Source organism: Mauremys reevesii, linkage group 3 (assembly GCF_016161935.1).
Source record: "Mauremys reevesii isolate NIE-2019 linkage group 3, ASM1616193v1, whole genome shotgun sequence".
In the NCBI taxonomy this organism is placed as follows: domain Eukaryota; kingdom Metazoa; phylum Chordata; order Testudines; family Geoemydidae; genus Mauremys; species Mauremys reevesii.
The window spans coordinates 205,502,838-205,523,027 of NC_052625.1; the positions used below are offsets into that span (position 1 = coordinate 205,502,838).

Below are 20,190 nucleotides of genomic sequence, written 5' to 3' on the forward strand. Positions count from 1 at the left end.
TGCCAAATATGCACTGTCATCAGCATTTCACCAGTAAGCAAATATCCTCAGATTTGGCACATACGAGATGCTATAGCTAGTGATGCTGGTGTGCATGCAAAAAGCAAACCAAGCAAAAGAACCATTTTGGCTTCTGCCGTGCAAAAACACTTATTCTGTCATAGCGGTGTACTTCTGTTTTATGGGTGTAGTGCATTCTAGAGCAAGTGCCCATTAGGGTAGTAGCACAATACTTCCAGTTTTCCTATTCCCCAGTGCAAAAAGCAGTTCTGCAGCATCCTCTGAATTATGGGATACAGTGTCAGATGGACATTATGGTATCATGCACACAGCTAACTGGCAACTAAAATGAACAAGACTCCTGTTCTCTGAAGCACTGAGAGAGATGTATCCATTTCTGTTTCCTTGCTATCTCAGGGCTTGTCTACACAGGAAAGTTCTACCAGTTATACCGGTATAATGATTTTTCTTCTTCTTTCTTGCCACTTCCCTAATCAGGGTCAGCAGCTTTTATAGCCTTCTTCCAAAACTCATGATTGTACGCCTGGCTGTCCTACCAGTTGGTCTAAGATATGTTGATATCCAGTCTGTGTACCGAGTTTTTGGTCTCCCCATTGGTCATAGGTATAATGGGGTGTGTGTGTGTGTGTATATATATATACTGGTATAACTCCTCCTTCCCAACTGACATAAACTAAACCAAAACAGGCACTTCTTTGCTGGGTGTATGCAGTCCCACAGTTTCAATTATGGGGCCTGAATTGCAGTGCACATTAGCATGATATGCTGTAACTCCCCTGTGTGGATGCTGTAGGCATGAACTAAAGAGTACCTAGTTCTTGTTGACTTAGCCCTGTTTAAAACACAAACTAGGTACCTTTTCGTTCTCACCCACATGGTCTATGCATTCCAAACGGGGTCAGGTAGACAAGCCCTTACACCACAACAATAGTGATGTCCAGGAGGAGTTACATTGGTATAATTATATCAGTTTTTAAATCCACACCTTAGTTTATACAGGTGTAATTTTCCTACGTTGACAAGCCTCTTAAGAAGGGACAGGGCTGGCTCCAGGCACCAGCTTAGCAAGCAGGTGCTTGGGGTGGCCACTCCGGAGAGGGGCGGCATGTCCAGCTATTCGGCGGCAATTCGGCGGAGGGTCCCTCACTCTCGCTCGGAGCGAAGGACCTCCTGCTGAATTGCCGCAGATCGCGATCGCGGCTTTTTTTTGGCTGCTTGGGGCGGCAAAACCCCTGGAGCCGGACCTGAGAAGGGAGTAGAAGACATGGCGGGAACAGCACAAAGTGGCCTGTGGGCCAGTTTGTATTGGTTGGGATTTTATGCCTGTTGCAACTTTCACTTTAAAAGACCTGAAGTTTTATTTTCAGCAGTATATTTTAAAATAGAAGTAGAGCCCCTAATTTTGATTCTAACCCTCAAGTCCCTTAACATTTGTGGTGTCACTTCAGTTGGTGTTTGCATGTCTGGCTTCCCATGTTCTGTACACCTATTTCTCTGTGTGATGCTGCTTGTGAGTCATAAGTAGCTGCTGTTGCATGAAATACTACTGCAGGAACTGAATTACTTTACAGAGTCATTATCCCAGCAAGAAGGGAACTAGATCTAGGGATTTGTAATGACCACTAAGATGTCAGTAGGACTCCACAGTCTTTTTTAGTGGTCACTATAACCTTATTAGCTGGTGATCTAGAGGTTTACAGCTCAGTTTAGTGCCTTAGCTATATTTGGTTGGGTCAGTAGTTTTACAGTTGCTACCCCTTCCCAATACGATGAATCCTCTTGGCTGGAAGGTTTTGATCTTACCACAATTAAACAAGCTCTTTATCTGGAACTTGATAGAACAGTATCCCTAGGTTTACCAGCGGGCGTTACATGGCTAGGTAACCATTAGAAAGGATGGGGTTTGGATTACTGAACGAATAGGTCTGCCCAAAACTATGAAAGCTTTGCACATTTCACAATGCTGGGTACTGAATAACAGTTGTTTCAGATAGGAAAACCTGAAGCCAGAGTAGGAGTATTCCGTTTGTTAGTACTGACACTTTTCCCTTCAGCCCCAGTTTTTTCTAATTGTCTGTCCTAAAATGTTTCTTCCAGCAAAATAATAAACCTTTCCTATTGGCTACTGTTAGTCAAGGGGCATTGCGAAGTAGTTTAGACATAACATTTTTGGCTTTAGCATCCAGATATGACAGTGATAGCACTTTATAATAAATGCCAATGTAAAAATAGAATACTCAAAATACCTAATGTCAAAGCAATGTTTGTGACATAAAACATTATAACAATAAAAGGTTATTTAGATTTAAATGTTCCCCTGATTGGATTGCAATCCAGACTCTACAGCATGAGAACCAGAAAGTGAAACTGATCAGTCTAGTTTCACAGTTCAGTGCAAAGAATATTTTTATATACACATTCCATGAATGGAGAAGTAAATGGAATTTTAGAAATGATTTTCAAGTTTCTGAGATAGCATTAGTAACAGGGAAGGAAACTTGTTTTTAGGTTGACAATGTCTCTTTAAATGTGAGGAAAATGATGGATCCTATCAGCAGAGTTGTACTTAGGTTTGCAAGAGTAAAAATGTTAAGGAAGCCATTTCCTGGAAGTTAATTATTGGACAGGTGAGTAACTTCCAGATGTCCTCGCAGCTGGTCATTACTGCTTAAATTCTGTCAATTTAAATTGTTCTAGAGGCTGTTAAGATGATTATGGGCCCAATTCTTTCTCAGTCACATAAGTGGTCCTGTGGAATACGAGAATATACATGTGAGTAAAGGCTGCAGTGCTGGACACAATAATGGGAACTGGGCTGTGTCTGCTTTTAGTCCAATGAGGAAGGCTTTCCGCATTTCATTTAGAGTAATTTTTCAAAAGTAGCCACCAATTTTAGGATGCCTCAATCCTGGGGACTGGATTCTGCTGAGTGTCCACAATTCCAGCTTTCAGCACCTCTGAAAGTCAGGACTAAGTGTGTTAGGTGGAGCACTCAGAATTGAAGATCACTTCTGAAAATGTGACTTACAGTGGAGGTGGGAGGACAAGGGGTGGCATCCTCCCATTTGGATGTTGCTAACTGTTGCAGCTAGTATGGCTTTATCACAGGAGGGGAGGAGCCCATTGTTAGGAAGTTACTGCCTATGGTATCTCACAGCTCTGGAAACTATCCTCAGTTAATCCAGAGTGCATGAAACCAGCATGAGTGAGAGAGAGTCTTTTAGAAACTTCAAGTCCTGTTGCCACCGAGGGGAGAATGGCTCAAACTCTTGCTAGGATGACCATGAGTTTTCTTTGTTGTTTTTTTTTTAATGCTATACATTTGATACAAAAGAAGATCAATTTTAAGAGCTTACAGTAATATATTTTAAGTAATATATATTTTAATATTTGTGTAAAAAATGACAAAGGAAGATTTGTGAACTAGATATACAGGGTATTGTGTGTGTGTGCAGTTTCGCAGCAGGGCCGAGACGATTTCCCTGGCAGGGGAACTGAAAGCACTTGGGTTTTCCATTAATGCAATAAAAGTGGGGATTCTTAAAACAAAAATCCAATAGTGTTTACCAGATGCTCTTTCATTTTGTTTGACCACAAGGCTTGTAAACATGATTTAGAAGTTGATAAACTTTCGTCTGTCTTTTGCCTTTTTAAAAGGGACTTAAATTGGAATAGAGGGTATGTATAGAAAAATCAAGGTGACACCATTTTAAAAGTCGTATTTTTTCACAGATAATATAGAAGAATCATATTTTACATAAGAATTTTAAGTATTTGAAAAAATGTATATAAATATACTGTATGTACTTCATATATGCTTTTATTTTACGTTTAATTGTATTAAAAATATTTGAGCTGGTTGGAGTTCCTACCTATGTATTAATGTAAAAAGAGAGAGATGAGCACTGCCTCTTACCATTGCAGCAGTTGCTGCTGCAGCAGATTGTAGGGTAGCAAAAAAGCTTGAAGCTCAGCAAAGAATGAATTGGAATAGTTTAGCGGTTTTAGAAATACAGTACAGACATTTTTTTCAGTTCTATGTCCTGTTTGTGTGTCCGTTCGTGCTCTATTCTATTTTGCCTCATAAACACCCAGAACAATCAATGGTGAGAAGACAAGGAGTTGAGGTGGAGCTTTATACAAGCACTGCCAAAGAGACATACAGGTACAAAGCTACTCAACTAAAATCAAAAGCAACCATTAGAATTTTAATAATTGTAGCTAATAGTTTAATTCTTGTGTGATCCTCTGATAGTACAGATGGGGAATGAATACAACATGCCAAGAGCCTCAGTATATTTGGGATTTCAAGGCAACACACACTAATGAGTTTTCTTTTGTAGGCTCTTGGGTCCAGTATCACTGTAGAGGGTGATGTGTGCCCTCAGTCACTACTGGAAGATGGAATGGGTTCTCTTCTACTATACTTGGGCAGGACCCCATGAAAACTCCCTAAGGGGAAGCACTAGTAAATCTGCTGAGACTGCTGGCAACATTCCTCATAGGAATTCTGGTTACAAGATGCTGTAACTTGGATATCAGGATTCCCAGAGGTACAAGATCACAAATTATATGAATATAAAAAAGACAAAATTCTAGTTAGAAGGGAAATGATAGGTGGCTGCAGACTACGGTAACAATCAGCTGTGATTCATGTGCATTATATACAGCACATCCAGTGCAGTTTACCTAATAAAGGACCCAAACCTGTGAAGTCCTCAGCATCTTCAATTACCATTGAAATTAGTAGCAGCTGAGGTTGCAGTGCACCTTACAGGATTAGGCTAAAGTCCATAGTGCATGTGTCACAGCTGATTTGTACTGTAATATCACGTCCATTTCTCCACCCCCAGTAATTACCATCACAGATCTGTCTGGTTTGTTACAGAAACAGCAAGGCTCTTATGACAATGTTCAGGGTTATATTAGCCCAATCATTCAGGAACACAATACATTTAAGTTGCAGCCCTTTTGATCAGTGGCTCCAATTCTGGGCCTTCCTCTGTCCCCTGGACACCAACTCTACACACATACAGGGGCTGTAAGCTAGCAAATCTCTCTCCTCTTGGTGGCATGAGAGAGACAGAACTGACTCTCTGTCAGTCCCTGGTGTGGGGTAATACTGAGTAAGGGAGGAGGCATGGCTAGAACTTACTGCACTCTGGCTATTCTGGGCTGACAGAAGGCTTAGGAATCTGATGCATAAAGGTGAAACACAGACACATTTGCCCCTTCACCTTTTGGGTGGTGCTGCACTCAGCTCAGGTGTATCCCCAAATTGGAGCCACTGTGTTTCCCATAGCCCAAACCTCCCTGCAGGAATCTCTCAGATAAACAAGAATTGTGTTTACAATAACTCTGATCGGGGTTCGTGGGAAGGGAAATTGACTTTAAAGAAAACTCAGACAGTTTTGTTGTTGTTATGATTATTTTCCAAACACCCCAAAATATGCCAGGCCTCTATTTACATACACGTAGTGAGATCATTTTTTAGTAAAGGCATTTTATCCTTCTTTCTCTGAATTGCAATCTGCACATTCAAAGGGGTTTTCACTCTGAACAGTTGCACTATCAGAAGGTTACACTGTTTGGGTGTGTATATGTATATATAACTAGAGTGTATGTGTGTGTGTATATATACAACTATATTTTACATAAATGTACCTAAAAAGGCTATAAGTCCATCTCAGGATTCTGGTGACATTAATTTTGAGAACAAAGTTTGAGTTACCACAAGCCTGATGTAGAGTTACAGCTTTTATATTTGTTTTAATATTTAAAATATATGGGTTAGAAAAAAATATACAGTATGTGTTGTTTTGATCTGCTGCACTTTTTGTCTAAACATTCCTAGTCCTGCTGGTACTGCTGCAGCTCCCATCCCTTCCTGCTCCATTTAAAACTTAGAAGCCAGCTTTTCCCCTGTGGGTTTTCTTTCAGTTGCACTTCTCAGAGGCTGAATCGTGTTTCTATTCAAAGAGCTGTGCCAAGAGTTTAATATTCCTGGGTTTGGTCTTTTATAATAAGATGTCACAGCTGAACCCCAGTCCCAACACTGGGGAAAGTGACCTGATAGTTGATGCATCCAGTTGGCAATTGGATTCTAAAATAGTCCCTTTGCAAACTAGCAGAGGCAAGCAATCTAACTTAAATAAGAAATGGTCATTTTCTGTTGTTATCCAGTGATAAGTTTGTACTGAACAATAAGATTATTGTAATTCACTCGCCTCCTTAATAAGGAAATGACCCAATTTCCAGGCATTTAAAGAAACTTAATGGGTCAGTTCCATTAAACCAGCAATCAAAGCGGAGAGATGTGTGGCCAATAATATTGCAGCTTTCCAGATTGGCAGAGGTCATTCTAGTAAACTGATTCTCTCCCCCAAATGAAAAACAAAAATAATTTTAAAAGTCTGCTTCGGGGTCTGCTGTATAAGATTCCACCTTAGCTTCTCACCAGCATTAAGAAGGATCTGAGGAGTGCTAAAAACAGTATATTTGTATCTTGTCACTTTGAGATATGTGTGTCCATAGGAAGTAGCACTTTGAAAAGCGAAAGCCTGCCTTGTGGCTTATGTCTTATTGCAGATTAAGTTCCTCTTCCCCTCACTCCTTATTTTTGTCTTGTAAAACTACCTGCTTCATAAATGAATGTAAAATACAATAGTTCTTCAGCACATGGATAAATGTGTATTTTATCTTAATGTTTCATTTTATGTTAAATAAAAGCATATGATTTTATGGTCACCATTGCTGTTAATGTCTTTTTAAATGCTGCTCTCTTCTCCTTCAAGAACATGAAGCAGCAAGCTACACAACGCTGAATGACTTAATTTCAGGTCCGGCACTGCAGGAATGCCAAGTATGTTTTTTTCTAAACCATCTCCCTACATTTCATGGGGAAAAATTTGTTGTGAACACCAAGTTGTTAATCATTTTGCGTTTCTCTTGTGTTTCATCTCAGGATCTCAAATTGCTTTAGAATTACATTAGTGCACTGTAAGGTATGAGTAAATATTATCCTCATTCTCATATGAGGAAACTGAGGCATGGACACATTGGCTTTCCCAAGGTCACCTATTGAGTCAACAGTCAGGAATAGAATTCAGGTGTCCTGTCTCTCAGTCTTGTGCTCTAACCACAATACAAACGTCAAACCTGGCAGAGTGTGTTCTCTCCTCTACAGAATCATCAGCTTTCTCCCGTCTTCTCCTGCAATCCAATCTGTTAAAGTGCATCCCCATTGACAAGTATGATTTTTCCAGCTGAAGCAAAAGTGTGCACAGTTCTGTTGGCATACTAACAGGGTGTAGAGTTATGGAGTCATCCAGCGATTTCAAGCTGGCAGCATCCCTGGTCTGTCAGCAATGTGATTCTTCCCAAGCCTCCTGCGCCTAATACTGACTCTGTTCTAATTTTCTCTCCAACTCCTGCCTCTTATGGAAAAGAGCTAACCACTCCACTGAGGCAACATGCAGCTGAACTTTTAAGTTCTGAATTCCACTATCCCTTTCACCTCCTTAGCCTTTCCTTTCTTGTGCCCTACTTCCATATCGAACACATGACTCTAAGTCCTACGGATTAGAATGCTCAGAGATGAACTGAGTGTCCTTCAACTTCACTACACCTCCTCCTTGTTCCTTAATATATTTCCTTACAAAGATTCCCAAAGCCATGCTACAGGCAACCTCAGAACTCCCTACTAACTCCATTCACTCACTCTAACCCTAAATTAAAAGTCACTTAAATTCTACTGGCTAGCCTAATATCTAATTTCTAACACGACACAATAAACATTTAATACTATAATATGGAGGCATCCCTCCTAAATGGTAACCCATAAGTATGGCCATAGTGGATCAGACCAAAGGTCCATCTAGCCCAGGATCCTGTCTTCCAACAAAGAGAACAGGAGTACTTGTGGCACCTTAGAGACTAACACATTTATTTCAGCATGAGCTTTTGTGAACTACAGCTCACTTCTTCGGATGCATAGAATGAAACACACAGACAGGAGATATTTATATATACAGAGAACATGAAAAGGTGGAAGTATGCATACCAACAGGAAGAGTCTAATCAATTGAGATGAGCTATCATAAGCAGGAGAAAAAAAACCTTTTGAAGTGATAATTAAGATGACCCATAGAAGGTGTGAGAAGAACTTAACATAGGGAAATAGATTCAATTAGTGTAATGACCCAACCATTCCCAGTCTCTGTTTAAGCCTGAGTTAATTGTATCTAATTTGCATATTAATTCAAGTTCAGCAGTCTCTCTTTGGAGTCTGTTTTTGAAGTTTTTTGTTGCAAAATTGCCACCTTCAAGTCTGTCACTGAGTGGTTAGAGAGGTTGAAGTGTTCTCTCACTGGTTTTTGAATGTTATGACATGAATCACGTTATGATCATCACGTGATCCATCCTGTCGCTCATTCCCAGCTTCTGGCAAACAGAGTCTAGGGCCACCATTCCTGCCCATCCTGTCTAACAGCCACTGATGATGGACCTATCCTTCATGACCTTATCTAGTTCTTTTTTGAACCCTGTTATAGTCTTGGCCTTCACAACATCCTCTGGCAAAGAATTCCACAGGTTGACTGTGTGTTGTGTGAAAAAATACCTCCGTTTGTTTGTTTTAAACCTGCTGCCTATTAATTTCATTTGGTGATCCCCTAGTTCTTGTGTTATGAGAAGGAGTAAATAACACTTCCTTATTTACTGTCTCCACACCAGTCATGATTTTATAGACCTCTATCATATCCCACCTTAGCTGTCTCTTTTCCAAGCTGTGAAAAGTCCCAGTCTTATTAATTGCTCTTAATATGGCAGCCGTACCATACCCCTAATCATTTTTGTTGCCCTTTTCTGAACCTTTTCCAAATCCAATACATCTTTTTTGAGATGGGGCAACCACATCTGCACACAGTATTCAAGATGTGAGTGTACCAGGGATTTATATAGAGGCAATATGATATTTTCTGTCTTATTATCTATCCCTTTCTTAATGATTCCCAACATTCTGTTCGCTTTTTTGACTGCCGCGGCACATTGAGTGGATGTTTTCAGAGAACTATCCACAATGACTCCAAGATCTCTTTTTTGAGTGGTAACAGCTAATTTAGATCCCATCATTGTGTAGGTATGCTTGGGATTATGTTTTCCAATGTTCATTACTTTGCATTTATCAATATTGAATTTCATCTGCCATTTTGTTGCCCAGTCACCCAGTTTTGTGAGATCCTATTGTAGCTCTTCACAGTCTGTCTGGGACTTAACTATTTTGAGTAGTTTTGTATCGGCAAATTTTGCCACCTCACTGTTAACCCCCTTTCCAGATCTTTTATGAATATGTTGAATTGGACTGGTCCCAGTACAGACCCCTGGGGGACACCACTATTTACCTTTCTCCATTCTGAAAACTGACCATGTATTCCTACCCTTTATTTCCTACCTTTTAACCAGTTACCGATCCATGAGAGAACCTTCCCTCTTATCCCATGACTGCTTATGAAGTGGGTTTAACAATTAACTTGAACAAGTCACACAGAAAAAAGCATAGGATTTGGGGTTTACTCCCTCTCTTCCCTTAATGGCTAGCATGTTAGCAGTCAAGAAGTGTTTACCCTGTCGGGCTCCACAGGGTGCAGTGGCAAGCTGGCACAGTCTGTCCTCAGTAGACGGATCAGTGGGTAGCCCGGGAGAGCAGGGGAACTAACATAAAGTAGCGTAGACCTACACAGGTTCTGAACTTCTGTGGCCTTCCTGGGAGCACAACTAAAATATAAATCAACTCTCTTGCCACCTCACAGTGTGCATCATTGGGCTCTGATGTGACTGTAGTTTCAACTTCAGGTACCTAATATTGCAAATTCAACAAAGCCCTCTTAACATGTCTATAAACTTTAAATACACAACGCCCCCTCTGATCTTTCAGGATTCAACAAAACCCACAACATGTGACTAGTCGAGATTAAAAAAAAAAATCAAGCACTACCACTGAGGGATGGGAAAGATGCAATGAAAGCAGAAACACCACAAAAACCACACCAGGAACAATAATGTGTTGCCAAGAAACAGCTAAAAAGGTGCTGACATGCCCAAGAGAAAACAGAGGGCACAATGAACCCTATTGAACTGAGTCAGGGAAAGCTTGTGCTCTCTAATGCTGGTTTACTCCAGGTAAGTCTCCTGCGTGTCTGACACCTGAAACACCCTGAATAACCTTGCCACACGCTACTCAAGTCTCCTGGCTGGCTCACCACTGTTGCCTGATTCTTTCTGAAGGTTAATAATATTTGTATTGATTGCCAATTGATCAGCAGGTAATAAGGTTCTTGTCCCAGAATCAAGCAACCCAGAATTAAAACGAGATTTCAATATCTTTTAGGGAGCCTCAGGGTGTCTGGCAAGGATACTCACGCTGAGGCCAAAGCCTTAACTTTTATTAAAGTAAGGAACAAAGCCAGAAAAGCTCCAAGCCACATGAAAAGTAGTGGGGCTCTCTGTGGTATTATTTTATGAATAAGCTCTTAAATCTGCATACTTCTGCCCTTCCTTGAGGACCTGGTGGTCAGAGACAAAGGACCAGCCCTGTCTCTGGCATGCCAAATGAGTCTGATGGTCCAGGTTCCTCAGTGCCCAAGACTGATGATAAATAACAATAGAACTGAAGGGTCAAAGGATGGAAAGCGCTCACTAAGCTAAAGAAGTGTAACTTGCCATGTGGTGGTTTGTCCTATTATAGGCACTGAGCACCATCCTGAAGGTTTAAAACAAATAAAAGGAAGTTCTTCACACAGTCAACTTGTGGAACTCCTTGCCTGAGGAGGTTGTGAAGGCTCGGACTATAACAGCGTTTAAAAGAGAACTGGAAATATTCATGAAGGTTAAGTCCATTAATGGCTATTAGCCAGGATGGGTAAGGAATGGTGTCCCTAGCCTCTGTTTGTCAGGCAGGAGAGAGATCACACTTGATCATTACCTGTTAGGTTCACTCTCTCTGGGGCACCTGGCATTTACCACTGGTGGGCTAGATGGACCTTTGGTCTGATCCAGTATGGCCATTCTTATGTTCTTATGAAATACTGGGCTAGATGGACCTTATGTTCTTATGAGAACTGATGCTCTCAGGAATGGTAGGAGGGAAAACAGCACAATAAAGATAATGGATTTCAAGAAGGCAGACTTTAGGAAACTCGGAGTTGATAGGTAAGATCCCATAGGAAACAAGTTTAAGGGGAAAAACAAGTAAATTATCCCACTGCGTAGGGAAGATAGAAAGTATGGGAAGAGACCATGGTGGCTTAACCAGGAGATCTTCAATGATCTGAAACTCAAAAAAGAGTCCTACAAAAAGTGGAAACTAGGTCAAATTACAAAGGATGAATATAAACAAATACATGTAAGGACAAAATTAGAAAGGCCAAGGTACAAAATGAGATTAAACTAGCTAGAGACATAAAGGATAACAACAAAACATTCTACAAATACATTGGAAGCAACAAGAAGACTAACAACAGGGCAGGCCCATTACTCAATGAGAGAAAAAAACCCACAAAATGTGGAAATGGCAGAAGTGCTAAATGACTTTTGTTTCAGTTTTCACCAAAAAGGTTAGTAGCGATTAGATGTCTAACATGGTGAATGCCAGCAAAAATGAGGTAGGATCAGAGGCTAAAATAGGGAAAGAACAAGTTAAAAATTACTTAGACAAGTTAGATGTCTTCAAATCACCAGGGCCTGAAGAAATACATCTTGAATACTCAAGGAGCTGATTGAGGAGATATCTGAGCCATTAGCAATTATCTTTGAAATGTCATGGAAGACAGGAGAGATTCCAGAGGACTGGAAAAGGGCAAATCTAGTGCCCATCTATGAAAAGGGAAATAAGGACAATCCCGGGGAATTACAGACCAGTCAGCTTAACTTCAGTACCTGGAAAGATAATAGAGCAAATAATTAAGCAACCAATTTGCAAACACCTAGACGATAATAAGGTGATAAATAACAGTCAGCATGGATTTGTCAAGAACAAATCATGTCAAACCAACCTGACAGCTTTCCTTGAGAGGGGATAGGGTGGAAGTGGTAGATGTGGTATATCTTGACTTTAGTAAGGCTTGTGATCCTGTCCCACATGACCTTCTCATAAAAAAAAAAACCTAGGAAAATACAACCCAGATGGAACAACTATAAGGTAGGTGCATAACTAGTTGAAAAACTGTTCCCAGAGAGTAGTTATCATTAAGGTTGCATGTCTGTCCTGGAAGTCACGGATTCCATGACTTTCTGTCACCTCTGTGACTTCTGCAGCAGCTGGTGCTGGCTCAGAGGCTGCCTGAGCTGGGCAGCCCCTGGGCCAACAGCAGCAGTTTGGGTGTGTGGGAGGGGGCTCAGGGCTGAGGCAGGGGGTTTGGGTGCGGGGCAGCGCTTACTCCGGGGGGGGGGAACTCTCCGGCTCCCACCAGCATGTCCCTGTAGCTCCTAGGTGGAGGGGCCAGGGGGCTCTGCATGCTGCCCACAAGTGCCACCCCAGCAGCTCCTATTGGCTGCAGTTCCCAGCTCATGGGAACTGTGGAGCCGATGCTTGTGGCAGGAGCAGCGCGCGGAGCCCCCTGGCCGCTCCTCCCTCTAGGAGCTGCAGGGACATGCCGGGCACTGCCAGCCCCTCCACCCTTCCCCCCACACACCAGCAGGAGTCCCGGGCTGCCCGCCGCTATCCACCTCCCCCAGCACCAGCAGAGGTCCCAGGGCACGTGTTGCCACCATCTCCCACATCCCCTCCCAGCACCAGTGGGGTCCCGGGCCATGTGCTACCGCCTGCCTCCCCACCAGTACAGCGTAGGTCCCAGGCTATCCCTACCCAGCACCTGCGGTACCCCTGGACCGCCCCCCCCCACAACACCCATGGCCCCTGGCCCAAGTTTTAGTTAGGGTTTTATAGTAAAAGTCAGGGACAGGTCACGGGCCGTGAATTTTTGTTTACGGCCCTGATCTGTCCATGACTTTTATTAAAAATACTTGTGACTAAAACATAGCCATAGTTATCTGTGGTTCGCAGTCAAGCTGGAAGGGCATATCAAGTGGGGTTCCGCATGGATCAGTTCTGGGTCCAGTTTTGTTCAATATCGTCATCAATTATTTAGATAATTGCATAGAGATTACCTTTATAAAGTTTGCGGATGATACCAAGCTGGGATGGGTTGCAAGTGCTTTGAAGGATAGGATTAAAATTCAAAATTATGTAAACAAACTGGAGAAATGGTCTGAAGTAAATAGGATGAAATTCAATAAGGACAAATGCAAATTACTCCACTTAGGAAGGGAAAAATGGTTACTTTTGTAACTGTTGTTCTTCAAGATGACCATTCCATTCTAGATGTGTGCACGTCCACGTGCACAGTTGTCGGAGACTTTTGCCTTAGCGGTATCCCCCTGGAGTGCCACGCTCATGCATTGGTATATTAGGCGCCACCAACCCTACGCCCTCTCAGTTCCTTCTTGCCAGCACCTTCGACAGAGGGGTAGGAGGGCGGGTAATGGAATGGACATGAGCAACACATCTCGAAGAAAAACAGTTACAAAAAGTAACCATTTTTTCTTCTTCGAGTGCTTTCTCATGTTGATTCCATTCTAGGTAACTCACAAGCAGTATCTATGGAGGTGGGCTCAGAGTTTGTAGTTTCACAGTGTGCACTACTGCCCTACCAAAGTCAGCATCGTCCTGGGCCTGCTGGGTAAGCACATAGTGGGACATAAACGTATGGATGGACGACTAGGTGGCTGTCCTGCAGATGTCCTGAATAGGCACCAGGGTGAGAAAAGCTGCTGAAGAGGCCTGCACCCTGGTCTAGTGGGCAGTGACAATTGCCAAGGGTGACACCTTCGCTTGATTGTAGCAGAAGCAAATGCAGGCAGTGATCCAAGAAGAAATTCTTTGGACAGATACAGGATGCCCTTTCATCCTGTTAGCCACCATGACGAACAATTACGTAGATTTACGGAATGGCTTGATCCTGTCAAGGTAGAAGGCTAGAGCCCCCCTGACATCCAGAGCATGCAGTTTACGCTCTTCCTCTGACTTATGTGGCTTTGGAAAGAGGACTGTTAAGTAAATGTCCTGGCTTGAATTAAACTGAGAGACCACCTTGGGCAGGAAAGCCGGGTGCAGTCTCAGTTGGACCTTGTCCTGGCAGAAGACCATATAAGGTGGTTCCGAAGTGAGCGCCCGAATTGCCAAGACTCGGCGGGATGAAGTCACTGTGACCAGGAACACAACCTTCCAGGACAGGAGAAGGAGAGAACAGGAAGCCAAAGGCTTTAAGGGAGGACTGTGAGCCCCAACAGCACCACGTTCAAGTCCTATGGAGGAACAGGGTCCTTGACATGTGGGCAGAGGCGCTCAAGGCCCTTGAGGAATCTGGCTGTCATGTCCTAGGTGAAAATCAACCTGCCTTCGAGTGGCCGATGGAAGACTGAGATGGCCACGAGGTGGACCTTGATTGATGGAAAGGACAAGCCCTGGAGCTTGAAATGCAGAAGATAGTCCAGAATGAGCTGCAACAAGGCTCGCTTGGGTCAGACTCCTTTATCCGAGGTCCAACAGGTGACCTGCTTCCACTAGGCCAGATAGGTCGCCCTGGCAGAGGGCTTTCTACTTCCCAACAGGATCTGCTGAACATCCGCCAAGCACTGCTGCTCCCTCTCATTCAGACGCACAGGAACTAAGCCGTCAGATGCAGCACCACCGGGCTCGGATGCAGAAAACTGCTGTTGTTTTGGGACCGCAGTCCAGCCTGAGAGGCAGCTGGAGCAGAGTCGCTACCAAAATGTCCAGCAAACTGCTAGGCAAACTGCTGTACCCGTGCTGGCATTGCCAGGCCGGCACTATGAGTATTACCTTTGCTCTGTCCTGCTTGATCTTCAAGAGGACCCTGGGGAGCAATGGCATTGGAGGAAAGGCGTACATCAGCACCGCCGACCATGGGAGTTGAAAAGTGTCCGACAGGGTTCCCTGGTCCAAGCCCTTCATCGAGCAAAAGATGTGGCATTTCCTGTTCTGTCTGGATGCAAAGTGGTCCACCTGTGGAGTTCCCCACTTGTGGAAGATGACACTGACCATCTCCAGATGGAGGGACCATTCATGGTGAGACAAGAAGGTCCTGCTGAGGTGATCTGCCAAAGCATTCTTGGCCCCTTGAGTGGCAATGAGATGTATACCATGCTGCAGACAGAGATCGCTAGGCAAACTGCCCCGAGTTCCCTGATGTTGATCTGCAAGGAGCAATCATGACTGGACCAATGACCTTGCATACGGAGATTGCCCAGGTGGGCTCCCCACCCCAGGTCTGAAGCATCTGTGATGAGGGTCATCGACACAGCTGGAGCCACGAAGGGGACTCCTTCCAGCACAACTGCGGGATCCTGCCACCAGGTGAGAGATGACAGTACATCATTTGGAATCCTGACCACAAGGACCAGGCTGTGCTGGTTGAGGACATAAACTGATGCCAGTAGGGGCCTGAGATGGAGCCGTGCATGCTGGACCACATAAGTGCATGCTGCCATGTGACCCAACAGTCTCAGGCACATGTGGGTGGTGGTGAGTGGGTGGGCTCGTATACACGAGATGAGGTCCACCATGACTTGGAACTAAATTTCTGGGTGGAAGACTCTGGCCCAAGTGGAGTCAAGAGCCGCTCTGATTAATTCTCTGTATTGCACTGGGTTAAGGTTGCCTTCTTCTCGTTTATCATCAGCCCCAGGTCGTGACAGGTAGAACAGACCAGATCGAGATGCCTCTGCATCTGGTCTCAGGACCATCCCCTTATCAGCCAGTTGTCAAGGTATGGATACATTTGGACTCCCCAGTGTCACAGGTAATCGGCCACTGGCACTATACTCTTTGTGAGCACTCTCGGGGCTGATGAGAGACCAAGGGGCATCACCGTGAACTGGAAATGGTGCTGGCCCAGCATGAAACGGAAGAAGCTCTGGTGCCCAGCGAAAATGGAAATATGGAAGTAAGTGTCCTTTAAATCAAGGGCAGCATACCAGTCTCCCAGATCCAGGGAGGGGATGATGGAGGCCAGGGAGACCATGCAAAACTTCAACTTCTTGAGAGACTTGTTGAGGCAGCGCAGGTCCAGAAAGGATCTGGGGCCCCCTTTTGCCTTTGGAATTAGGAAGTAACGGGACTAGAACCCTCTTCCTTTCATGTTCCAAGGGACCTCCTCCACTGCCCTCAGGCACAGGAGATTGTCGACCTCCTGAAGGAGGAGCTGCTTGTGAGAAGGGTTGCTGAAGAGGGGCAGGGAATGGGGGATGGAGGGGTGGTCAGCGATAAACTGTAGGGTATAGCCCGAAGAGACTGTATCGAGCACCCAACGGTCTGAGGTGATACGGGACCAGGCCAACCGGAAAGGGCGGAGGCAGTTGAGGAAGGGAAGGTGTGGATCCATTAGATTGACTGGGGCATTGTCCTTGGGTGCATCCTCGAAACAGCTGCTTTGGGCCTCCCTGATTTTGAGAGGGTCAGGTTGCGCAGCCGAGTGGGAAGATGATGGATATCGCCACTTATGCCTCTTTCTCTTTGTCCTTTCTTCTGTAGGAGCATAAGAACATTAATACAAGAACTTGGGGTCACCAAATGAAATTAATAGGCAGCAGGTTTAAAACAAATAAAAGGAAGTTCTTCTTCACGCAGCGCACAGTCAACTTGTGGAACTCCTTACCTGAGGAGGTTGTGAAGGCTAGGACTATAACAATGTTTAAAAGGGGACTGGATAAATTCATGGTGGCTAAGTCCATAAATGGCTATTAGCTAGGATGGGTAAGAATGGTGGGGTTCATATGAAAGGGTGATGTTACCCTCGTTATAAATTTTGGGTGCAAATAAGAACATAAGAACATTAATACAAGAAGCTAGGGAATGGTGTCCCTAGCCTCTGTTCGTCAGAGGATGGAGATGGATGGCAGGAGAGAGATCACTTGATCATTGCCTGTTAGGTTCACTCCCTCTGGGGCACCTGGCATTGGCCACTGTCGGTAGACTGATATTGGGCTAGATGGACCTTTGGTCTGACCCGGTACAGCCATTCTTATGTTCTTATAGGAGCTTTGGCAGTTCCCCAGGACCTAGACTGCAGAGGGGGATGAGGGGGAGGACAGAAAGCTTTCTTGGACTGTTGCGGGATATGAAGGCCCAGGGAGTGAAGGGTGGCTCAGGAGTCTTTAGGGCCGTGAAGCCTTGAGTCTGTCAGCTCAGAGACGAGCCCGGTGCCCTCGAAAGGGAGGTCTTGGATTGTGGCTTGTATCTCTTGGGACAACCCAGAGGACTGCAGCCAAGAGCTGCGTCTCATGGCCTCCGCAGATGTGACCACCATGGCCGAGTCAGTAGCATTCCAGGTCATTTAGAACATTGTTTAGGAACGCTATCATGGTTGAAATTGATTGTGTGGAATGCGCTCTGATGTGCGTGGAGGGTCCATGTTCCAAATACGATAGCACTGTTGAATGCATGTGGAGATCCATTTATCAGAGGGGTAGCCGTGTTAGTCTGGTTCTGTAGAAGCAGCAAAGAATCCTGTGGCACCTTATAGACTAACAGACGTTTTGCAGCTTGAGCTTTTGTGGGTGAATACCCACTTCTTCGGATGCAAGTAGTGGAAATTTCCAGGGGCAGGTTTATATAGGCAAGCAAGAAGCAAGCTAGAGATAACGAGGTTAGTTCAATCAGGGAGGATGAGGCCCTGTTCTAGCAGTTGAGTGAAAACCAAGGGAGGAGAAACTGGTTCTGTAGTTGGCAAGCCATTCACAATCTTTGTTTAATCCTGAGCTGATGGTGTCAAATTTGCAGATGAACTGGAGCTCAGCAGTTTCTCTTTGAAGTCTGGTCCTGAAGTTTTCTTGCTGCAGGATGGCCACCTTAAGATCTGCTATTGTGTGGCCAGGGAGGTTGAAGTGTTCTCCTACAGGTTTTTGTATATTGCCATTCCTAATATCTGATTTGTGTCCATTTATCCTTTTCCTTAGAGACTGTCCAGTTTGGCCGATGTACATAGCAGAGGGGCATTGCTGGCATATGATGGTGTATATTACATTGGTGGACGTGCAGGTGAATGAACCGGTGATGGTGTGGCTGATCTGGTTAGGTCCTGTGATGGTGTCGCTGGTGTAGATATGTGGGCAGAGTTGGCATCGAGGTTTGTTGCATGGATTGGTTCCTGAGCTAGAGTTACTATGGTGCAGTGTGCAGTTACTGGTGAGAATATGCTTCAGGTTGTCTGTGGGCGAGGACTGGCCTGCCACCCAAGGCCTGTGAAAGTGTGGGGTCATTGTCCAGGATGGGTTGTAGATCCCTGATGATGCGCTGGAGGGGTTTTAGCTGGGGACTGTATGTGATGGCCAGTGGAGTCCTGTTGGTTTCTTTCTTGGGTTTGTCTTGCAGTAGGAGGCTTCTGGATACACGTCTGGCTCTGTTGATCTGTTTCCTTATTTCCTCGTGCGGGTACTGTAGTTTTGAGAATGCTTGGTGGAGATTTTGTAGGTGTTGGTCTCTGTCTGTGGGGTTAGAGCAGATGCGGTTGTACCTCAGTGCTTGGCTGTAGACAATGGATCTTGTGGTGTGCCCAGGATGGAAGCTGGAGGCATGAAGGTAGGCATAGGGGTCAGTAGGTTTTCGGTATAGGGTGGTGTTAATGTGACCATCAATTATTTGCACCGTAGTGTCTAGGAAGTGGACCTCCCGTGTAGATTGGTCCAGGCTGAGGTTGATGATGGGGTGGAAGCTGTTGAAATCGTGGTGGAATTTTTCCAGAGTCTCCTTCCCATGGGTCCAGATGATGAAGATGTCATCAATGTAGTGTAGGTAGAGATCCATTTAGACAGTCTCTGAGTGGAGATTGCGCAGCTTTTAGAACGGTCCGTGGCAGAAAGTCTAGGAGATTTCCATGAAAGTTTGGTGCTTTCCAGGCAAAACGCTAACACACGCCTAATGTCCAAGGTATTTAAAACAGTCTCTGTTGGAGTCTCATGAAGTTTGGAATAGAACGTGGGAAGATGGATTGGTTGGTTCATATGAAAGGGTGATGTTACCCTCGTTATAAATTTTGGGTGCAGATGTAGCGTGACCTTGTCTTTGAAGAATATTGTGTAGGGAGGATCGGCCATGAGAGCCCCATCTCACTCATCTGTACATAATAGCGACCAGAAAGGCCACTTTCATGGATAAATGCAAGAGGGAACAGGTAGCTAGGGGTTCAAATGGTGGTCTGTTGAGAGATTTCAATACCAGATTGAGGTCCCAGGCTGGGGTAGGCTGGTGAACCTCTGGATAAGTGTTCTGGAGACCCATAAGGAAATATTTAGTAATGGGATGTGCGAAGATCAAAGTCCCGTCAGTCTTCTGATGGAATGCTGTAATGGCTGCAAGATGGAGTTTGATCAAGCTCGTTGTTAAAGCCCAGCATTTCAGCTCCAGTGGGTATTCCAACACTAATGGTGGCAGTGTCATGCAGGCCGTCAATTGTTTTTCTTGACATCAGGAGAAGGATCTTTCATTTTTAAAGGTAAGTATTATGCATGGTCACTTTCCTGCTGTTCAGTAATACGTGTTTAACTTGTTCTGAACAGGCTAGTTCGCTGCAATGGAACCATGCAGGAGCCACACTTGTTGGTTGTTCCAGATTTGGGTGAAGTGTGACCGTTGTTCTGAGACAGCAGGTTTGGATGGTGAGGGAGAGCTCAAGGGGTGCATATCGCCATGTGCATCATATAAGGGTACCATGCTTGCCTGGGCCACGTTGGGATGATGAGGATGACCTTGGCCTTGTCTATTCATCTTGTGTATCACGTGTGATATCAGGGGAATTGGTGGGAACGTGTACATGAGTTGTGCATCCCATGTGATGAGGAAGGTGTTCCCCAGTGATCATGGTCCCATTTCTGTTCTTGAGCAGAACATTGCACGTTTGTGGTTCACTGGGGATGTGAACAAGTCGATGAGGGGATTGTCCCGCTGATGGAATGTGGATTACAGGACTCCCTCATTCATTTCTCATTTGTGGTCTCAAGAGAAGTACCTACTTAGCATGTCCGTCGTCCCATTCTGACAGCTGGGAAGTTAGGAGGCCAAAATGTTTATGTTGTGGTGTAGACACCAGTTCCACA

At 44.5% G+C, this 20,190-nt stretch overlaps 1 long non-coding RNA gene across 8 annotated transcripts in view; it reads right to left on the reverse strand.

Annotated features, from left to right (window-relative positions):
• Window positions 1–20,190, reverse strand: part of LOC120401370 — a 77,081-nt gene that overhangs the window by 1,500 nt on the left and 55,391 nt on the right. The window lies entirely within an intron of this gene.